At 44.8% G+C, this 18,468-nt stretch overlaps 1 protein-coding gene across 7 annotated transcripts in view; it reads right to left on the bottom strand.

The window, feature by feature from the left end:
• The window catches only part of AIFM3 (AIF family member 3), a 113,968-nt gene extending 99,954 nt beyond the window's left edge, over window positions 1–14,014 (bottom strand). For all 7 annotated transcript variants that reach the window (XM_073312949.1, XM_073312952.1, XM_073312953.1 and 4 more), the window contains exon 1: window positions 13,841–14,014. The gene's annotated coding sequence lies outside the window, so the exon portion shown is untranslated. The remainder of the gene's footprint in view (window positions 1–13,840) is intronic.
• Window positions 14,015–18,468: the final 4,454 nt, after the last annotated feature.

Here is an 18,468-nt window from a genome sequence, read left to right on the forward strand (position 1 = left end):
GTTGGACTAGATGACCTTCTGGGGTCCCTTCCAACCCTGAGATTCTATGATTCTATGATTCTACAGCACGATAAACCACATCTTCAGGGCTGAAGCCCTGAAGCACGAGATTTTAGAACGTAAGACATCATGAACTGATAAGAACCACCAAGCCCTGCCTCCCAACCACAACAGAAGCCCCACTCATAAATGAATCAAGCTCTATCTTAAGACTAATTAAGTTGTTTGCCCACAGAACTCCTATTAGGAAGCAGTTCCAGAACCTCACTTCTGTCATTGTTAGAAACCTTCTTCTCTGCCCTTTATGTAATTATAGGGCACAGTCAGATCCCCTCTGCAGTGAATGAGGCAGGGATCTTGTGGAAATAAATCATGTGTGATCACATACTTAAAGATTGTATGATGTGTACAAGGGGGCCAAATTAAGGATGCATTAGGATCCTTAATTCTAGCATTTCTTAACATTGGAGTGCTTGACTTTCCATCCATAACATTCTTTTAATGTAGTTTTTTTAAATGTAATTTCTTATACTTTTAAAAAGCAAATGGATTAAAATGGAAATTTTATTACGTGGAACCATACTGATCCCTACATGGGACAACAGCAGGATTGGATCCTTTAGCCTCACAGCACAGACCTCTACCACTTGAGCTAATGGTAACTGATAGCAGTAGCAGGCTGTTATCCTCTATATGGACCAGTCAGTACAACGGGATGAGATACACAGTGATTTTTACAGCTATTGGCTAACAGCAGAGGAATGTAGAGACCTAGGGTACTTGGCTTCATTCCTAGGGAGCCGTTAACAGGGAGTTTCGAGAGGGAGTTCTCCAGCTGAAGGAGGAGCAAATACGGGACCCTTGGCGTAAGTGGCTGTCTGTAGTGTGTGTTTGTGTTTGGGGGTTATGTGCTGTGTGCTGAGCTTGTATTTGTCTGTCTGTCTGTTTGTTTTTGTTTGAAGGACCGTGTGCCGTGGGTGGCAGTTGGAAGCTGTGAGCTTCTAAACAAGGTTTAAAATCTAGAAGCCTCTGTTCATTGGCTGAGCCTTAGTCAGGGGGTGGGGCTATCAAGGAGACCAGGACTTTATAAAGCAGTGAGCAAGCGACCAGGGAGCTTTGCAAACAGGGGCCGCTAACAGGGAGTTTCGAGAGGGAGTTGGGAAGGGGGCAAGGTACACTTGCCATTCTTTAAAACCTTTACACTAAACTATAAACAAAACTTCTTAATTTAAACCAAACCCCTATCATTAACCTAGGTAATTGTAGGAGAGAATGCAGACAGAAGCCCAGCAGCAGAGTGGGCGTTATCCTGTTTATTGCACTCAGTGTAGCATGTATGATTACCTGCCCTGTGGGTGGGTGGCGTATGTATGCATTCGGTGCAAGGAGCTCCTGGCCCTTAGAGACTGAGTATGGGCTTTGGAGGCCAGGGTAACGGAACTGAAGGAGCTAAGGGAGGCAGAGAGGTATGCTGATGAGGCTTTCCGGGACACTGTAGATTTGTCCCACCTCCGGTCAGACAGCCCCTCCACTGTTAAGGAGGATGAAAGGCTCAGGGAAGGAGAGCAGTCAATGGGAACAGAGGGAGGAGTGGTAGATACGCTGGAGGGGAGGGATAGGATACAGAAGGACCTAGACAAATTGGAGGATTGGGCCAAAAGAAATCTGATGAGGTTCAATAAGGATAAGTGCAGGGTCCTGCACTTGGGACGGAAGAACCCAATGCACAGCTACAGACTAGGGACCCAATGGCTAGGCAGCAGTTCTGCGGAAAAGGACCTGGGGGTGACAGTGGACGAGAAGCTGGATATGAGTCAGCAGTGTGCCCTTGTTGCCAAGAAGGCCAATGGCATTTTGGGATGTATAAGTAGGGGCATAGCCAGCAGATCGAGGGACGTGATCGTTCCCCTCTATTCGACATTGGTGAGGCCTCATCTGGAGTACTGTGTCCAGTTTTGGGCCCCACACTTCAAGAAGGATGTGGATAAATTGGAGAGAGTCCAGCGAAGGGCAACAAAAATGATTAGGGGACTGGAACACATGAGTTATGAGGAGAGGCTGAGGGAGCTGGGATTGTTTAGCCTGCAGAAGAGAAGAATGAGGGGGGATTTGATAGCTGCTTTCAACTACCTGAAAGGGGGTTCCAAAGAGGATGGCTCTAGACTGTTCTCAATGGTAGCAGATGACAGAACGAGGAGTAATGGTCTCAAGTTGCAGTGGGGGAGGTTTAGATTGGATATTAGGAAAAACTTTTTCACTAAGAGGGTGGTGAAACACTGGAATGCGTTACCTAGGGAGGTGGTAGAATCTCCTTCCTTAGAGGTTTTTAAGGTCAGGCTTGACAAAGCCCTGGCTGGGATGATTTAACTGGGAATTGGTCCTGCTTTGAGCAGGGGGTTGGACTAGATGACCTTCTGGGGTCCCTTCCAACCCTGATATTCTATGATTCTATGAAACCTTCCCATAGTTGGGACCCTCCTTCCAGATGATGTTGGGGTATCTTCTCGCACTGACGTTACCTCTCCGGGGGAGGGAACTCCAGTCATTAGGAAAAGGCAGGTGTTAGTAATGGGAGATTCGATCATTAGAAACATAGATAGCTGGGTTTGTGATGATTGGTAGAACCGTATGGTGACTTGCCTGCCTGGTGTGAAGGTTGCGGATCTCTTGAGGCATCTAGATAGACTTATGTGTAGTGCTGGGGAGGAGCCGGCGGTCGTGGTACATGTAGGTACCAATGCCATAGGGAAGGGTAGGAGAGACGTCCTGGAGGCCAAATTTAAGCTGCTAGTAAAGAGACTGAAATCCAGGACCTCTATGGTGGCATTCTCAGAAATACTACCAGTTCCACGCGCAGGGCCAGGTAGGCAGGTAGAGCTTCAGAGTCTCAATGCGTGGATGAGACGATGGTGTAGAGGGGAGGGGCTTAGATTTATTAGGAACTGGGGAAACTTTTGGGATGGGGGAGCCTATACAGGAAGGGTGGGCTACCCCTAAACCAGAGTGGAGCCAGCCTGCTGGCACTTCACATTAAAAAGGTTGCAGAGCAGTTTTTAAACTAAGAGATGTGGGACGGTGGTGGGAGCCGATTGCTGCAGAGGCGCACGTGCATCGGACAGAGACTTCTCTTAGAGGAGAGTCTATTGAGAGAGATTCTCTAGGTTTTAGTCAGGAGGAAGGATGGAGGAGGATAAAGTAGGGGCCAGATCAGACGAGAAACATTCACATAAAGAATCTGACACATCAGAAAAGGGCAGACAAATAAGCAGTGACAAATTTTTAAAGTGCTTGTACACAAATGCTAGAAGTCTAAATAATAAGACGGGTGAACTAGAGTGCCTTGTGTTAAAGGAGGATATTGATATAATAGGCATCACAGAAACCTGGTGGAGTGAGGACAATCAACGGGACACAATTATTCCGGGTTACAAAATATATCGGAAGGACAGAACAGGTCGTGTCGGTGGGGGGCGGGGTGTCACTATATATGAAAGAAAATGTAGAATCAAATGAAAATAAAAATCTTAAATGAATCCACATGTTCCATAGAATCTCTCTGGATAGTAATTCCATGCTCTAATAAGAATATAACAGTAGGGATCTCATATCGACCACCTGACCAGGACAGTGATAGTGACAATGAAATGCTAAGGGAGATTAGAGAGACTATCAAAATAAAAAAACTCAATAATAGTGGGGGATTTCAATTATCCCCTGTCAAGGTTCCTCCCCCACTCTGAACTCTAGGGTACAGATGTGGGGACCTGCATGAAAAACCTCCTAAGCTTATCTTTACCAGCTTAGGTCAAAACTTCCCCAAGGTACAAAATATTACACCCGTTGTCCTTGGACTGGCCGCTACCACCACCAAACTAATACTGGTTACTGGGGAAGAGCTGTTTGGACGCGTCCTTCCCCCCAAAATACTTCCCAAAACCTTGCACCCCACTTCCTGGACAAGGTTTGGTAAAAAGCCTCACCAATTTGCCTAGGTGACTACAGACCCAGACCCTTGGATCTTAAGAACAATGAACAATCCTCCCAACACTTGCACCCCCCCTTTCCTGGGAAATGTTGGATAAAAAGCCTCACCAATTTGCATAGGTGACCACAGACCCAAACCCTTGGATCTGAGAACAATGAAAAAGCATTCAGTTTTTTACAAGAAGACTTTTAATAAAAAATAGAAGTAAATAGAAATAAAGAAATCCCCCCTGTAAAATAAGGATGGTAGATATCTTACAGGGTAATTAGATTCAAAAACATAGAGAACCCCTCTAGGCAAAACCTTAAGTTACAAAAAAGATACACAGACAGAAATAGTTATTCTATTCAGCACAATTCTTTTCTCAGCCATTTAAAGAAATCATAATCTAACACATACCTAGCTAGATTACTTACTAAAAGTTCTAAGACTCCATTCCTGGTCTATCCCCGGCGAAGACCAGCATATAGACAGACACAGACCCTTTGTTTCTCTCCCTCCTTCCAGCTTTTGAAAGTATCTTGTCTCCTCATTGGTCATTTTGGTCAGGTGCCAGCGAGGTTACCTTTAGCTTCTTAACCCTTTACAGGTGAGAGGAGCTTTCCCCTGGCCAGGAGGGATTTCAAAGGGGTTTACCCTTCCCTTTATATTTATGACATCCCCATATTGACTGGATACATGTCACCTCAGTACGAAATGCAAAGACAAAATTTCTTGATACTTTAAATGACTGCTTCTTGGAGCAGCTGGTCAGGAACCCACAAGGGGAGAGGCAACTCTCGATCTAGTCCTGAGTGGAGCACAGGATCTGGTCCAAAAAGTAACTATAACAGGACCACTTGGAAATAGAGCCCATAATATAACAACATTTAACATTCCTGTAATGGGAAGAACACATCAACAGACCAACATTATGGCATTTAATTTCAGAAAGGGGAACGATGCGAAAATGAGGAGGTTAGTTAAACAGAAATTAAAAGGTACAGTGACTAGAGTGAAATCCCTACAAGCTGCATGGACACTTTTCAAAGACACAATAATAGATGCTCAACTTAAATGTATACCTCAAGTTAAAAAACACAGTAAAAGAACTAAAAAAGAACCACCGTGGCTTAACAACCATGTAAAAGAAGCAGTGAGATGTAAAAAAGACATCTTTTAAAAAGTGGAAGTCAAATCCTAGTGAGGTAAATAGAAAGGAGGATAAACACTGCCAAATTAAATGTAAAAAGAAATAAGAAAAGCCAAAAAGGAGTTTGAAGAACAGCTAGCCAAAAACTCAAAAGGTAATAACAAAATGTTTTTAAAGTACATCAGAAGCAGAAAGCCTGCAAAACAACCAGTGGGGCCCCTGGCCGATTGAGATACAAAAGGAGCACTTAAAGACGATAAAGTTATTGCAGAGAAACTAAATGAATTCTTTGCTTCAGTCTTCACAGCTGAGGATGTTAGGGAGATTCCCAAACCTGAGCCGTCTTTTGTAAGTGATAAATCTGAGGAATTGTCACAGATTGAAGTATCACTAGAGGAGGTTTTGGAATTAATAGAGAAACTTAACAGTAACAAGTCACTGGGACCAGATGGTATTCACCCAAGAGTTCTGAAGGAACTCAAATGTGAAATTGCGGAACTATTAATTATAGTTTGTAACCTGTCCTTTAAATCAGCTAATGTACCCAATGACTGGAAGATAGCTAATGTACCGCCAATATTTAAGAAGGGCTCTAGAGGTGATCCTGGCAATTACAGACCGGTAAGTCTAACATCAGTACCGGGCAAATTAGTTGAAACAATAGTAAAGAATAAAATTGTCAGACACATAGAAGAACATAAACTGTTGTACAAAAGTCAACATGGTTTCTGTAAAGGGAGATCATGTCTTACTAATCTATTAGAGTTCTTTGAGGGGGTCAACAAATATGTGGACAAGGGGGATCCAGTGGACGCAGTGTACTTAGATTTCCAGAAAGCCTTTGACAAGGTCCCTCACCAAAGGCTCTTACGTAAATTAAGTTGTCATGGGATAAGAGGGAAGATCCTTTCATGGACTGAAAACTGTTAAAAGACAGGGAACAAAGGGTAGGAATAAATGGTACATTTTCAGAATGGAGAGGGGTAACTAGTGGTGTTCCCCAAGGGTCAGTCCTAGGACCAATCCTATTCAACCTATTCATAAATGATCTGGAGAAAGGGGTAAACAGTGAGGTGGCAAAGTTTGCAGACGATACTAAACTGCTCAAGATAGTTAAGACCAAAGCAGACTGTGAAGAACTTCAAAAAGATCTCACAAAACTAAGTGATTGGGCAACAAAATGGTAAATGAAATTTAATGTGGATAAATGTAAAGTAATGCACATTGGAAAAAATAACCCCAACTATACATACAATATAACGGGGGCTAATTTAGCTACAACTAATCAGGAGAAAGATCTTGGCATCATTGTGGATAGTTCTCTAAAGATGTCCACGCAGTGTGCAGCAGCAGTCAAAAAAGCAAACAGGATGTTAGGAATCATTAAAAAAGGGATAGAGAATAAGATGGAGAATATCTTATTGTCCTTATATAAATCCATGGTACGCCCACATCTTGAATACTGCATACAGATGTGGTCCCCTCATCTCAAAAAAGATATACTGGCATTAGAAGAGGTTCAGAAAAGGGCAACTAAAATTATTAGGGGTTTGGAACGGGTCCCATATGAAGAGAGATTAAATAGGCTAGGACTTTTCAGCTTGGAAAAGAGGAGACTAAGCGGGGATATGATAGAGGTCTATAAAATCATGAGTGGTGTGGAGAAAGTGAACAAGGAAAAGTTATTTACTTGTTCCCATAATATAAGAACCAAATGAAATTAATGGGTAGCAGGTTTAAAACAAATAAAAGGAAGTTCTTCTTCATTCAGCACACAGTCAACCTGTGGAACTCCTTGCCTGAGGAGGTTGTGAAGGCTAGCACTATAACAGGGTTTAAAAGAGAACTGGATAAATTCATGGAGGTTAAGTCCATTAATGGCTATTAGCCAGGATGGGTAAGGAATGGTATCCCTAGCCTCTGTTTGTCAGAGGGTGGAGATGGATGCCAGGAGAGAGATCACTTGATCATTACCTGTTAGGTTCACTCCCTCTGGGGCACCTGGCATTGGCCACTGTCGGTAGACAGGATACTTGGCTGGATGGACCTTTGGTCTGACCCAGTATGGCCATTCTTATGTAGGTTCCAGAGAGGAACATATAGACTCTTCTGCACCTGTGTCCTAACCTGTCCCTGACATCCCCCTCTGCTCCTATTCTCCCCCACCCCTGATTCCTGTCACTGTCCCCTGTGCTACCATCCCGCCACCCCTTCTTCAACTCCTGTCCTACACCTATGCATTCCAATCAGGATGAAGGCAGCTTCCTTCTTTGCCTCCATGGTGAGATCCAGTGGGGGTAGCACTGAGACCAGAAGAAAGATAATTTCCCTGCTTCAGTTCTGGCATCACAATAACCCCCAGCAGCCAGGAAGAGCAATTACACAGAAAGTCCTGCTTGGCCACTGTAGCCCACAGCCAGAATCTTCAGAGAATGTAGCTCTGCTGAATTCTATTAAACCTCTACTGATCGTCCTTACAGTGAGAGACTCACAGAGCTCCATCTGTTTAGTTTATCAAACAAGAAGATTGAGAGGTGATTGATTACAGTGTATAAGCACCTTCATGGGGAGAAAATACCAGGTAGTAAGGGGCTCTCTAATCTAGCAGAGACAGGCGGACCAAAAACCAATGGCTGGAAGCTGAAACCAGACAAATTCAAATTAGAAATAAGGCACCAGTTTTAACAGTGAGGGTGATTAACCATGGGAACAAAATACCCAGGTGGATTCTCCATTTCTTGATATGTTCACTCAAGACAGGATGCCTTTTTGGAAGGCGTTTTAGCCAAACGCAAGTTACTGAGCCCAGTGCAGGGTCAAGTGGGTGAAATTCGCTGGTCTGACTGGCTTTGAAGCTGCACACTATTATTTATATAATTTGGCTACATTTGGCTGGATTGTCACAGGAGCAGAAAAAGGCACATACCTGATATCACTGTGACCCTGCTGCAAAATGTAAAGTCCCTGCTCCAAAGACTGGGGGTGCTAGAGCTTCTTAACAAATGGGCTGTAAATATTTTTAAACATGGACAAAACGCATATTTCCCCCTATAATCTCAATCTGGGAAGTCACTGAATAACTCTATCTGAAATAAAAAAAACGATCTGAGGCAGATACCAAGCATGGGAAATTTCAGCCCAAAGGATTAAAGTTTGGCAAAGTTCTAAGCAATGGGGTGTCACAGGATGACATTTGTCCTTTAAGAGGAAAAAGTTCAGCTGACCCCAATTGGGCTTTAAAAAGGGCAGCTGGGCCTCAGAGAGTCTGCCAGGCAAAGATCAGGCGAGAGCTGTCTTGCAGTTAATAGGTAAGAGCTGTCTGAGACCAGGAAACTGCAGGAGGCCCTTGAGGGCAGCTGAAGGCTGGAGAGCAGCAGAAGGAGTTGCCTACTGACTCCAAGCCAGAGAACCAAAGCCATGGTCTTGAGAGGGCAGAAGGCCTGGAAGCAGCAGAGGGGCTAACCCACTGATATCTCCACACAGGGGACTAGTGAGAGGGCCATGGGGAGGAGGGGATGCTCCCCTGGTGAGGATGATCTCCCAGCCAAGAAGCTGCTGTGAAGAGAGGTGCTGGGGTGGCTGTCCTGATAAAAGGCCAGGAGAGAGCTGAGGAAGTGCACGGATGAGGTGCTATGTCAAGGGACTAGAGGGTGTGGTATTTCAGGACTACATGGCTTGGGGTGTATGTTTGCAGACTCTTGGTAATGAAACTAGTTTGAATTATGTTTTGTAAGCAACTGGCCCCAAGGTGGGGAACTACTGAGGCAAGAGAGCAGTGGGGGAGTTACTGGGGTCTATAAAGAGGGAAACCAAAGTAGGTAAACATGTCATATCATGACCTCCTGCAAGAGGGCATCCCAGGTGAGGCTACCCTGTTAGGCAACTTTGATTATAGGTGTCATTACCCATGCTGCCTACAATATGGAGTAAACATGGATGCTATTCTTGTGTGGCTAATCCTTGAATGAGTGAAGTGTGTCTTTTGGACACAAATGCCCTTTGTTATCTCCAAGCTAAGTGCTTAGTACATGGTTATCTTTACAAGATGGGTGAGGTGATTTAAAAAAAAAATTAGTGTGCTGAAACTATCTAGCCTGTGAAGTTAGGAGTTGCACTGTCACTGGGTTTAACTAACCAGGGTTACTTATAAACAAGTCCGGGTGATCTCCCAGCCTCCAACACCCACTCCCAGCCTCGATGCATAGCCGGAGTCAGATAGCAAAGAGCATATGCAAAGCAATGGTGGCTAACCTGGAGGCCAAGGCAAAGAAAGCCCTGCATAGTATGAACTAGGGCTGTGTCTTCAGGTTCAGTGACACAACAGAGTCCCAATCTCCAGGGAGCAATTGGCCTCTGACCTTGCTGACTCAGGACAAGTTTTTAATTAACAAGTTGCAGAAATCCCACCTCCTCCCTGCACCAAATGTGTTCACAACACTCATTTCCTAGTAAGGATGTCCCAAGCCAGTGCTGCACTAGCCTCCCCCATAGATAGCAGGAGCTGTGAACAGACACCCTGCCAGGGAACTACAGGTTCCATGGGGGAGACCAAGAAAGAGGTCACTCCTTCCTTTGCCACCCACCATCACTAGCTTACTCCTCAGGGGAAGAGGAAACCCTGCCCCATGGCAACAACACCCACAAAACACACACTTCCCTGCCCTTCAGCTGCACACCACCCACAAAACACACACTACCTGCTCCTTAGCTACACGCAATCCATCCCTCAGCTACACACAACCCCATTCCTTAGCTACAAACAATCTCCAAAACACACACAACCCCATTCCTCTGCTACACACCACCTACAAACACCAAAATACACACACACCCTGCCTCCTGAGCTAAACACCACTATAAACACACCAATCTGTGACCCTTCACCCACACACCACCTCCAAAACATACATACACACCTCTTCCTCTCTGCTACATGGGGCCCCAAACTGACAGCATTCCCCTCCCCCCTCAATGCTAATGTACTCAATGCTTTCTTTGCCTCTGTCTTCACGAACAAGGTCACCTCCCAGACTGCTGCGCTGGGCAACACAGCATGGGGAGTAGGTGGCTAGCCCTCTGTGGTGAAAGAGATGGTTAGGGACTATTTAGAAAAGCTGGACGTGCACAAGTCCATGGGGCCGGACGAGTTGCATCCGAGAGTGCTAAAGGAATTGGCGGCTGTGATTGCAGAGCCATTGGCCATTATCTTTGAAAACTCGTGGCGAACGGGGGAAGTCCCGGATGACTGGAAAAAGGCTAATGTAGTGCCAATCTTTAAAAAAGGGAAGAAGGAGGATCCTGGGAACTACAGGCCGGTCAGCCTCACCTCAGTCCCCGGAAAAATCATGGAGCAGGTCCTCAAGGAATCTATCCTGACTCTCTCCAATTTATCCACATCCTTCTTGTAGCGTGGGGCCCAAAACTGGACACAGTACTCCAGATGAGGCCTCACCAATGTCGAATAGATGGGAACAATCACGTCCCTTGATCTGCTGGCTATGCCCCTACTTATACATCCCAAAATGCCATTGGCCTTCTTGGCAACAAGGGCACACTGTTGATTCATATCCAGCTTCTCGTCCACTGTCACCCCTAGGTCCTTTTCCGCAGAACTGCTGCCTAGCCATTCGGTCCCTAGTCTGTAGCGGTGCATTGGATTCTTCCGTCCTAAGTGCAGGACCCTGCACTTATCCTTGTTGAACCTCATCAGATTACTTTTGGCCCAATCCTCCAATTTGTTTAGGTCCCTCTGTATCCTATCCCTACCTGCCACCGTAGCTACCACTCCTCCTAGTTTAGTGTCATCTGCAAACTTGCTGAGAGTGCAATCCACACCATCCTCCAGATCATTAATGAAGATATTGAACAAAACCAGCCCCAGGACCGACCCTGGGGCACTCCACTTGATACCGGCTGCCAACTAGACATGGAGCCATTGATCACTACCCGTTGAGCCCGACAGTCTAGCCAACTTTCTACCCACCTTATAGTGTCTCCTCCAGTTCCAGCCTAGAACTTCTCTAATCCAGCTTCTTCTCCTTGCACTCCACTGAAACCACTGCTACCAAGGCCTGGATAACCTCTTCCTACGGACAGCTCAGAACCCTTACTCCATCCTCACGGTCTTAGACTTGTCAATCACTAACAAGGCCATCAACCATGCTCTTTCTTTCTTGAAATCTTGTCCTCCCTTAGCTTCTATGATTCTGTCCTCTCCTGGTTTTCCTCCTACCTCACAAGTTGCCCCTTCAGATGTCCTCTGGAGGATCCTCCTCATCCCCCCACTCCAACTTTCTGTGGGGGTTCCACACAGGTCAGTCCTTAGTTCCTTTCTCTTCACCCTTTACACTGGATCTCCGAGTAATCTTATCTATTAACACAATCAATTAATCAATTACCATCTGTAATGACTCACAGATCTCTATTGCTACTCCAGACCAGTCTCCTTTTGTCCAAACTAATATCTTGGCCTGTCTCTCAGATATCTACTCATAGATGCCTAACTGTTACCTCATGATCAGTATGGCTCAAACAGAACTCTTAATCACCCCCCAGTCCCTCCCTGCTACCTCCTTTCTTGATTACTGTGGACAATATCACCATCCTACCTGTCACTAAGGTCCAAAACCTGGGCACCACATTAGACTCCAACTTTTGTCTAGATCTTCACATCCAGGCTAAGTCTAAATCCTGCTGATTGTTTCTGCACAATATCTCCTAAATACGGCCTTCCTATCCATGCACGCACCTAAAACTCTCTTGAAGTCTCTCATGTCTTGATTACCACATCTTTCTCGCTTTCGCTCAAGCTTCCTTGCCTTGCTCATCTCCATTCTGAATGCTGCTGAAAAAGATCATTCTCCTAGCCCATCATTTTGACCACCTCATCCCTCTTTTGCATCCCCCCAGTGGCTTTCCCTTTTCTATTACAACAAACATTAGCTCCACGTCTTCATTTTCAAATCTTTTCATACCTATGCATACCCCACCTATCATTTCTCCTTCACTATCAAGAGGTTGACTTCTGCCTTCTATTAGCCCATGATGGGTTTCCATCACCCACTTGTTAAATTTTCAAGCACCCTTCTGCATTCTCCCATGCTGCCACTTATGCTTGTGAGGATTTCCCCATAATCATCCATAATGCTGCCTCATTATATTCCTTCAAATCTTCCTTAAAACTCTCCTTTGCTGTGAAGCCTATAAAAACCTTGTCAACGATTGGGCCACGGGTGTGCTGAGATGACTGCCTGGCATGCTGACCAATAATGTCTCATTTTTTCCTTGTACTCCCCCATCCGTCTGGTGGGGCTTTATTATAGATTATAAATACTTATAGATTATAAATACTTATTTATATTATTATTTAGATTATATATTATAGATTATAAATACTTTGGGATAGGGACTGTCTTTTTGTTCTGTTTGTACAGTGCCTGGCGTAATGGGGTCCTGGAACATGACTAGGTCTTGTAGGCCCTATCATCATTGCTATGAGCCAGTATGTCAGAATCTGGCCCCAAGTGCTCTGCAAACTTTAATGAATTTAGCCTCCACCTCTTAGCAAGTTGTTAAATGTCATCACTTCATTTTTCAGTTGGAGAAACAGAGACAGAATTTAAAGGATTTGCTCAGGATCACACAGGGAGACCATTTCAGAGATAAAAACGCAGCCCAGCAGAAAGGTGCCCTAGCCATAAAATGTGGATCTACAGTTCAATCTAAATATCTCAGAGTTGGAGGGGGGAAGAGTGTTTGTACCTACAACTCTGCTTTACTCAGAGTCAAGATTTTCACACTTGGCTGCCTATAGTTAGGGTCCTAAGGCTGTGATTTTCAAGGGGGCCAAATGGCATTAGGAGCCCAAATCTCACAGAAAGTCAATGGGAGCTGGGCACCCAACTCTCCTGGGCACCTTTTAAAATCCCAGCCTAAGATCATTTTTAAGTAACTAGCCTGAATTTCTCTGGTTTCAATTGGTGCTGCAGGGTGCTCAGCATTTTGAAAATTCCACCCTTAAATAAATGGCTTGATTTTTAAATGGAACCTAAGAGAGTTAGGTGCCCCCAAAATCCCAATTTAGATGCCTAAATATGGATTTAGGAGCCTAATTTTAGGCAGCCAAGTTTGAAAATCTTGATCCAGCTGTTCCAATTCACTGTCCTGTGCTTTAATTACTAGCCCACGCATCTTGTGCTTAATGATTCAAACTTACACTGGAGGCTACCAAGAATAATTAATAAACGTGAGTGCTATTTATACTGGAAGAACTGATTCAACATTTATCATTAATGAAGCCTGGGACTGGCCCAAACTGAATGTAAAAAGAAATCTAACGCAGCCGAACCTAAATAAAATGTTGCATTTTGTGCTGATAATGCTGGCAGAGCAGATCAGCTGAACTCTATGCTGGCAGTAATAACACACATTGCAGCATATGGGAGCTGCAATCTGTCAATGTTAAATTAGAAGCACCAGCCTGTATTCTTTTTTTAGGTTTTAATTTTAACTTAGAGCAAACACTGCCTAGGATGATACAGTCAATCTATTCAGAAAGCCATAATTATACCATCGTAGCAATGTCAACACAATAGTGTTTATCATGAACCTGATCACAATTTGAGAGAAACAGCTTCTTTGCACTTCAGTTTTCAACCAAGGAGAAATCTATCCATTTGCTGCTCATAAAGCAAAATAATGCACAACCTAAAATAACTGCTTACCTGAGTGGAAAGACTGGCGCCACAAGGAAACTAAAACATAAGGTTACAAGAAAGCTGCTCAGAGTCCCTTCAGGCAGCAGATAGCTATACTGGAAATCCTTTGCATTCTATTCCAATTTAGAAGAGGCTTGAGCAGAGCTACAGTGTGTGTAATGCAGCTTATTCGAGGCTTGCAGCAGGGAGTACAGTCAGTTCTCTTGGGCTGCATGCAGTCTTAATAAAGTAGCTCAAAACGCCAGGGCAGCAGGAATTCTCCCACATCCCACCCACTTTCATTTAGCTGCTGCTACAGCAGCCCCTACCTTTATGGTCACTCTTGATTGCTAAAGAACTTCATGCACCTTTCAAAGGGCTTTACTGCATAAACTCTGTGGGGGCTGACAGGAGGCCTTTGGCTGTGATGTCAGAGTGAAGAAGGGCAGTGAACTTCTCTTGCTTAACCTCTTTGCTGCTGTTGGATACTTGTATCTTCTCATGGTGCGAGAATTGTATGATATCAATACGTGACGCAATGCTGGGGGCAGACTTAGGGTTACTATAGCCCTGGCAGCTGTCGTGGATGTGGGATACCATTCATGTGGGGTGCAAGGGTTTTGAGTGCAGTCAGGATGGGGTGCTAGGGAGTGGCACGCATGAGGGTGGGCTGCCAGGTACCTCATGTGCACCCCACCCATCCCTCCCTCCAGAAATAGGGTTTCATGTTTTTTGTTTTTTACTGCTTCCCCCATATATTGTATTTTTCATCCCTCTCCACAGATCTATTGATTGTTTTTAATGCCTCAAATATGTGTTTTCCCCCCCTACTCCCACTTTAGATACCAGGATTTTGTTGCTTTCCCTGATGTATGACATTTTCCAGTTGCCCTTAATACATGAGATTATTTTAATCATATGGAGGGGGGTTGTTTGGATTTTTGGGGGGAGGTCTTACTATCTCCTGCTCTATGGATTTTTTATAATCCCCTGAAATGTGGGGTTTTTTTTAATTCCTCTTGATATATGGATTGATTTGACTCCTTCTGGATATAGGTTTTTTTTTCATTGATATATGGCTTTTATTACTTCCCAATGATATACAGGTTTATTTATTCCCCTTTCATATAGGGGTTCATTGTATCCCCTGATATATGGGATCTTTTATTGAGATGCTAAAACATCATTTTTACCACATCTGCAAGAGGCTAGTGGGTCAAGCAACCATTTGCACATAAAACAGGAAGCTTTTCACAAGACCAACCAAGTCACTGCACATGCTGCATCTGCTGCCACATGGGAAGAACCGTAACTCCTGATGTGGTACTTAAATGTAAAGAGAAGAACCTTTTTACCAATTCTGCAAGAGGTGGAGGAAAGGGAATTTGAACCTATGGTTACATACAACTTTGCAAACAGCAAATGTTCCCACTAGTCAATGGTATCCCTAGCTCGGGGTAGTGCACACAGACCATGTACATCAGGGAATCCCCTACTCGTACAACACCCACAGTAAGGGATTCCTCCATAGACACACTAACCACCCATTTACACATCCCAATAGAGCAAACGCCCTCTCCACTTCCACAGCAAATTAAATCTTTGACCTCTTGCATACAGAACAAGAACCATACCACTCTGACACCAGCCACCAGACACTCAAGCCATGATTGGATATGTGAGAAGTGTGGTGTTAGTTTTGAGAGTCACTATTAGGCGGGCCACTAGGAGGCACAGTACAAGGAGATGTGCCTGTGTAAACAGGAAATAAAGACATTCACTCAAACCATGATGTCCTGGCTTCCTAGGTCTCTGTAATCACTATCTGGTGGTAGTGTGGGATCAGATGAAGATCCAACAGATCACAGAACACCCCTGTGAAAAGGGAAACAGAAAAACAACCCCTTCATCCCGGCCAGAACAGACAAAAAGCTATACAGAACATGCAGTAAAACACAGAAGAACCTAAAAACAGAGGCCCCAGAGAGAACCATTAAGGGAGTCTAGGCTCAACAGGGTGTCAGGACAGGAGAGTGAGGAACACTGAAGCTAAGACTAGCACTCCAGCAACCCCAGTTTGCCTCTTTAGAGGGTCACACCACCTTGAAACATGCAAAAAGGCAGGGGCAGGAATCTGTAGTCTTAAAATAGTAGAGGCGGTTACTTCTCACCCAGCCTTTTGCTGGTTATAACAGGAAGAACTAAATAAATCATGGCGTCTCTCTCTCTATATATACATACACAAGAGGTTACGGAACGTGTCCGTAAGAGCTGAGCTGGGATGGGAATCTGGGAGTATTGTAAACAAAACAGGAAGCTTTGCCACGAGACCAGCCAAGCCACTATACAATAGAAGTCATCATGGGGCTGTGTAAAATTTGAAAGGAAAAAAGCTGGGAAGAGGGCATCCGTTTTGGTTTTTTTAAAATCACTTCTGAGAGACTGGATCTGAGACTGGTCCCTTGCACATGAATCAGTGGCCTTTCCAGTGGTCCATCAACCAATTGCACCCCGTCCAGTGGCATTCTCACATGGATAGAACTGTGCAACACACACACACAGAGCTTTGAGCCATGACATAAAACCCTACAGACACTGCTGCTGCCCTGTAGGGGTTAGACACATGCAAGAGGTGCACAGACCCTGCCATCCTGTGGTGAGTTAGGGATATAACATCAGTGTCTCTGTGGAAGGGATGCTGCAGGTGGGATGGGCTGTGGGCAGTCAGTTTCTCTGGGAATATGGCTATGTGGGGGATTTGTTTTTTCCATAGACTCATTTATTAGAAGGCCAGAAGGGACCATTGATCACCTAGTCTGAACTTCTACATAACACCAGACCACAGAATTTCCCTGAATTAATTCCTGTTTGAGCAAGAGCATAACTTGTAGAAAAACATCCAATCTCAATTTAAAAATCAGCAATGACAGAGAATGGGATATTCTGAAGCAGGGACCCCTTAGTCTCTCCTTTTGAAGTAGTCCTCTGTGGCTAAATAATTAAAGTCATTAGGAGAGAAAGGAGGAGAGAGTGTGAGAGTGCACAAACACAAGAATAACCTTACAGCGTGGGGGCTAGCACACTGATGTGGGAGACCCAGCATCCAGTTCCCCTGCTCCATTGACTTTTTAAAAATGAGTTATTGTCGCTTTCTGGGGTGTAATACCGACCAGTGAGGAGTTGTCACTGCCTGGCCTGTAACCCTAAGTGCCTCGGAAGGCTCAGTCGCTGTAGCGGCCTTTGTCTGGATGTTCCCAGCCAGACACAAGCCTGCATTGAGTGTCTGTGAGCTAAGCAGCTCTGATTCAACAATTCTCATTCCAGTACATGCCTGCTTGTTTCCCGCCGGCCACACACTGGTTACACCTGGCAAGATGACGCCAACACACTCTGAGTCCCAGATTTTCCCCAAACCATGGACTCTGCAATGTCCAACCATCTCCTGGACCAGAGAGAGAGATTAAGGTTTGTTTGTTCCTTTAAAGATACTGTACCCAGCAGCTTGCCACATCAACTGGAGTGAACATTCACTTTCAATCAAACAGAGCATTGGGTTGGTTTAGATTAAAAGTAAAACGAGTTTATTAACAAAAAGGATAGGATTTTAAGTGAGTTCAAAAAAGAGTTAGAAATGGGCACAAGCAAATAAAATGCTTTCTAGAGGCTGACTTAACAAAACTACAGTCTTATGTTTCTCTTCCCCTCTCTTTATAGTCCAGTGAACCTTGAAAATGGATTCTTCTGAAGGTCACCCCCACACACACACCCAAAGCAAAGTTCATTCAAGCTGTGGGGAAGGTGACATGAAACACAACATAGTGCACCCGCGGAGAGAGGTTCACAGTCAATGAAAACAGCCCCATCCCCTGCGTCACTTCCAAAGGAACCAAGCCCATGTCCACAATCCAATGAGGAACTGATGTCTCCAGAATCAAGGGAACAGTTCCAGGCTGAGCAGAAAGCAGGTAAAAGCCTCCAGTGAGCTTGGACGGCGACACGGAGCAACCCACCACCTCTCAGCTCTTCTAATCGATCCAGGTTTGTTGTAGAAAGAGGACTTTTATTCAAGGAAACTCTCTCTGGTGGTCAAGAGGAGGACTGGCATCCTCAAAGACAGGTAGTAGTTCCAACTAAGTATCGGGCCAAGCTCTTGAGCTTAGCCCACGATCATCCTAGTGGCCATGCTGGGGTGAACAGGACCAAAGACCGTTGTGGGGGCTTCATTCCACTGGGAGGGAATGGGCAAGGACATTTCTACTTATGTCTGGTCTTGTGAGGTTTGCCAAAAAGTGAAAAAAAAACCAAAACCACGTCAAAGCCCCTCTCCAGCCACTCTGCATCATTGAGGTTCCCTTTCAGCAAGTAGCTGTGGATATTTTGGGTCCTTTTCCAAAAAAGACACCCAGAGGAAAGCAGTACATACTGACTTTCATGGATTTTGCCACCCGATGGCCGGAAGCAGTAGCTCTAAGCAACACCAGGGCTAAAAGTGTGTGCCAGGCATTAACAGACATTTTTGCCAGGGTAGGTTGGCCCTCTGACATCCTTACAAATTCGGAAACTAATTTCCTGGCAGGGACCATAAAAAGCCTGTGGGAAGCTCATGGGGTGAACCACTTGGTTGCCACCCCTTACCACCATGAAATAAATGGCCT

The sequence above is a fragment of the Lepidochelys kempii genome, chromosome 15 (assembly GCF_965140265.1).
Source record: "Lepidochelys kempii isolate rLepKem1 chromosome 15, rLepKem1.hap2, whole genome shotgun sequence".
NCBI classification, from domain to species: Eukaryota; Metazoa; Chordata; order Testudines; family Cheloniidae; genus Lepidochelys; species Lepidochelys kempii.